Source organism: Peromyscus leucopus, chromosome 11, assembly GCF_004664715.2.
Source record: "Peromyscus leucopus breed LL Stock chromosome 11, UCI_PerLeu_2.1, whole genome shotgun sequence".
In the NCBI taxonomy this organism is placed as follows: domain Eukaryota; kingdom Metazoa; phylum Chordata; class Mammalia; order Rodentia; family Cricetidae; genus Peromyscus; species Peromyscus leucopus.
In genome coordinates, this window is record NC_051072.1 from 1,287,603 (window position 1) to 1,293,056 (window position 5,454).

Sequence of the window (5,454 nt, forward strand, 5' to 3'; positions counted from 1 at the left end):
TATGCTGGATAGACATGATGTTGTGGGAAGTAAAACTGTGTTTAATTGCTTCCTCCTCTCACAAATGCCCATGGCATGTGTCAGCTGGAGAAAGGTGGTGACCATGAACTCTTAGTCTGAGTCAAGCCCATTCATGTTGGGTGATCATGGGAACCCATCATGCACTGGATACTGCAGGACCATTGTAAATGCAGATGTGTGTGTGTCTGTGATATGACAGCCAATGAAGAGGGACTGTGTGGAGTAAGCCGACCAGGATGCAGTGCTCTGATACCATTGTTTACTAACCACAGAACATTAGGGTCTTCAAAACCTTTTCTGAAAGGGAGAATGGAATCTGCTTTAGTTGATGTGGTGTGAAGACTGAAATAGCTCATTGGAGCTAATATTTGTCATCATCTTACCTCCTGGAACACAATATTTGCCAAACCATATTTCATTTATCAAAGACCCACACTCAAAAATGAAGGCAGTTGGCTATCTATTAACAAAGAGGCCAGGACAGAGCATGTTATGCTATGCACAAGCTTGGAACTGCCTGGTTGATGCTATTTGCACACAAGGTCTTGTTTCATTATCTTACAAACTAAGAAGCAGGGTTATTCCCATTTTAAGGAGAAACACAATGGATTCCTATAGGTTCATGATGCCCTGGCATTATTTATTGAACATAAGTTGAACTTCAATGAGCAGAAGGCACACTTAATCAATATGGACTTTGTTTTCCATCCTCCCAATTTGTTTAGGGTGCTGAAATAGAATTATACCTCACAGAGCCACATACTGGTCATCACATACCTACTGGATAGCTAGAGATTATGACTTGACTTACCCTGTACTATGCAGACATGTCACACTGGCACTGCCTTAGTCACAATGTGGCCCCAAGGAGCATGTGCCTGACTGCTCTAGATCCACCAGTTAGCACTGCCCGCAGAGGTCTACCTTGGTAATCCAACATGTCCCTCACTTTCTCTTCTAGAGGGCTGAGCATTTCACTGGAAAGCTTCCCATTTCCTGTTAGTCTTGAGAGTCCTGTGTTGCCCTCCTCCACCCAAGACCTGTCAGTGACATACTGCTCTGTAATGTCATGTGCTCTGTTGAGTTGACTCTTGTGTCTTATGTGACCAGCACAGCTGAACATAACACTATCTGACCAGAGCTCTCATGGAAGGTGGGTAGCCACAAGGACATCTGCCGGTACAAGTTTCCTGCGAGGGGGATCCTAGTGACTGGTCACTCAGACATTATATTATCTGCCAACATGCCAGTTTATTTTCTACTGCTGTAATAAGCACCATTACCAAAAGCATCTTGGTGATGGAAGGGGTTCTCTGGCTTACACATCCTGAACACAGTCCATCATGAAGGGAAGTCAGGGAGCAAATTGAAGGTGGTAATTAAATTGGATGATGGAAGAATGATACTTAATGGCTTGGTCTTGATGGCTTGCTCAGCCCTGTCTTATATACCCCAGGAACTTCTGCCCAGGTGGGGTCTTCCCAAATCAAGAAAATGCCCTCACAGACTTACCTACATGTCAGATGGGTGGAGATGTTTTCTCACTTGAAGTTTCCTCTTCCAAGATGATTCTAGCTTATGTCAAGTTGACAAAAGTCTAAGCAGCACAGCCAGGATCTTTATGCACAGTGAGAGACAGACCATAAGCCTCTGCTGTCAGATGTGACGTTGTCAGGACAGGGATTACCATTTTTTCACTGTTGTGAGGAAGGAGGTACGACCAAACTGAGAGGAAAGAGGGAAAAATGAACCAGAGTTCTACAAGATCAGAAATTTCAAATACCTAAGAAAAAGACAGGAGGGAAGCTACTATTGTTTTCCTATTGTTTCTGTTATCACTTGCCAATACCCTTAGTGTTTAAACCGCAAAATGTTATCATCACATATCTAAAGACCAAGATCCTAAATGTACCTCATGGGCTGAAAAATCCACCTGCCAATATGGATTAAGCCCCTTTTGAAGCTTCTGAGAAGAATACTGTTGCCTGCCTTCTCCACTTCGGAGTAGTTGTTCAAATGCTGTGCCTGTGGCTTCTTGCTTCTTTAAGGTCAGTCCTAGCTGGTGAGGTCCATCTAACAACACAGGCCATTTACTCTGGGTTCCTGGCCTCCATTTACCAGCTCTAGTATCCTTATGGTTATAGGGCTTTCTGTGGATATTTCAGAATAGCCTCAGCTCAGGGTCAGGTGCTTAGTAACATTAATTCTACTTGCAACCCTAGATTCTGATTGTGATATGTCATCTGTGGGTGTTGGAAATCAGCTTGTGTGTATCAGAGTGGTGGGATTATTTTTGTTTGCCTTATCCAAATTCAAAATAATGCTATCACATTGTAATGTTACTAAAACAAACCCACTATGAAGATATTTTGAATTTTCTTTCAGTTAAAAATTTACATGTCTTATTTATCATAATGAGATTTATGTTTCTCTGTGTGTGGTGCTGCAGGTGGAACTCAGGATGCCTTGGATGTTCTACCACTGAGCTACACCCTGGTCCAAGATGGAGCCTTTTAATGTCATCTACATAAATATTTGGTACAAATGAAACCAAATGACTGTTTAGAGGGTGCCAAGAAAAATCACTTTCTTGTTTCATTACACTTGGGGACAGAAAAGAGTGAGCAGCCCCCATAGTCATTAGAAGCTTTTTAGCCCCTTCTGCACTTCCTGTGGCTTTAGGAGAGGTACTTCTGAGAGCAAAGATAAATTCCAGTCTACAGACACTGCTGTCATAGTTTAAACAAAAACTGCAAGGTTCAAGTATTAGAGTGTTGTAGCCTACCATTTATTCACGCCCTGTAGGACATATAGAGCATTTCTCATTCATGTTTAGTAGCTTGCATGTATGGCCATGTATGGAGGTCAACCATTGTCTTCATGAATCACTTCTCTGCCATGTACTTTGAAACAAGGTCTCTCACTACTTTCGAGCAGACTGCTTGCTTGGTTGGCAAGGCTCTGGGCTTCACCAGGAACTTCCTGTCTCCACCCCGTGGTGCTGGGATGACAGGTGATGTGTTTGCTACTCTTGTTTATCCGCTTGGGTGTAAATACAGTTCTGGATGCAGGTCCTCATATTTGTATATCAAGCACTTTACCTACAGAGCCATCTCCCCAGGCCCCCGTGTGGCTTTTAAAATCAAATTAGAGTAGGTTAATATTTAAAAATGTGGAAGTCCAATTTTTCCAATAATAAAAATCACCAGACGATACCTGTCTAAAAATGCTATCTGTATTCCGGCAAACCTAAGGGGGGCGGTCTATAGACCGGAGCATGTATGTCAGTCAGGCTTCTGCAGCTTCCTGGACCTGCCAGGGTTTGGAATCTGTGTTCGCTTGATAGTGGATTTCTGATGTGCACGTCCTACCGTATGACTTGATGAGTCAAATGATACCCAGCTCATGATGGGCAGCTCAGGTCATATGGAAACTTGGTGACCCACTGTCAAAGGTTTAGTTTGCACTGAGGCCCAAAGCAGGCCAAGAGCTGCCTCTTAAAGAGAGAACAGTTGTCTGCAGATGATGGGAGAGCCTTGCTCCCACAACTTGAAAGTCCTTTCCGTGATTACTTATGGGGGCCTGCCAAAGGCTCCAAACAGCACCCCATCTGCCACTAACACCTCAGGCGCCAAGATCTACTGAATCATGTGGTTCACATGGCAAAGCAGCCTGCACAGCAGCACAGACCTGCTGAAAATCCTTCTCCTGTTCTAGGCCCCACAGAGCTAGCAGCTTTTGGAGTAACTTAGTATATGAGCTGGAATAACACACTCAAGTGAAGAATGCGCCGTCTCCAAAATCCAGATAGGTCCACTAAGTGTTGAGATTCTTTCTTTCTTTGTGGTGGGAGGGACCAGGTGCAATGACTAATCACTTTTTGAAGAATATCTTTGCAAACCCAAGCCCTGGCAGCAATTTCTGTCTCAGGGTTTCCATTGTTGTGGTGAAACACCATGACCCAAACTCAGGCTGGGAGGGAAAGGGTTTATTTTGCTTACACTTTATATCGCAATTCATCATCAAAGGCAGTCAAGGCAGGAACTCAAACAGGGTAGGAACCTGGAGGCAGGAGCTGTTGCACAGTCCATAGAGGACTTCTGCTTATGGGCTGGCTCTTTGTGGCTTGCTCAGTCTGCTTTCTTATAGAACCCAGAACCACCAGCCTAGGGTGGGCCCACCCACAATGGGCTGCCCTCCCACATCAATCACTAATTAAGAAAATGCTCTACAGGCTTGCCTAGAGTAATTAAATCCATGGGTGGTTGAAGTTCCAGGGATGGAGCTCACAGCCATTCAGACTGACTGTATATCCTTATTCATGCATCACATGGAAGGCAAGGCAGGGGCAGTCTTTGTTGAGAACTCCCTGCTTCTGGTACAATTCCAGCCATGGGTTCAGAAAAAAATAAATACTCACTCTGTTGCAGGACCACTGTGGCTTCATTGTCTGGGAAAATAGGGCAGAGAGCTCTCTTCCTAGTAAGAGCAGAAGGATTGACAGAGTTTGCCCCGAGCAGCTCCATTCTGGCCTTGGAATGGCAGTTTCCAATTTTCTTTTGGGAGATGCACGGTCTCTTGTTACTTTAAGCGACCTTTCTTTGCAAATCTGGGATTACCTACCATTCCTAACTGGTACATTTTTGCTATTATCGTAATGCAGAAAAGCAAAAGCAAATCCATTTGAAAATATATCCACAGACATTTGCTGTAATAAAATAGTCTAGAACTCATAAGTGGCAGGATGATGTGTCTAGACAATCCCCACGAGAAGATTAATGAGTGCTGACTGGCTGGCTCTGGCCTCTTGGATGCCAGCCTCTGAATCGCATCATTCCCCTTTCCAGGAAAGCAAGTAATCCAAATCAAACATCCCTTTCCCATTAGACCTCCCTTTAGTTTGACTTCTTCGATTCGTCTGTTTTCCCCTGCACCCAATTCCCTTGTCAAAACACGACCTGCACTTCTCACAATAGAACATGGGAATGCGTCTCCTTCTTACCTCTTACATCCTGTCTCTGGAACTGAGCCTCTGTTCATCACCTGTAGACTATCCCTCTTCCTCTGGTCGCTTCCATTCACCTTCAGAGTCTTGTAGCAATATTCTTGAAGTGGCCGGTGCACTATGGATATTCACCTCTTCTCTGTTCCTTTTGTTATCAACACAATATCCCCTACTTCCCCCCATCCTCATACTCTGTGTTCATTTCCTTATTTTCAAAAGTCTTTGTTACTGGTAGTGCCTAAATACAGACATTAAGAGTCCTTAAATATCTTTAATTAAAAGAAAATTGTGATATTGGGAGAAATGGCTGGAATTGGAGGGGCATTTCATGGGCAAGGTAGAATCCTAGTTCAAGGGAAACTCCATGGAATTTGTAAAAGTAACCCTAAAAAAAGGTTCCTAGCAATGGGGAACATGGAGCCTGACCA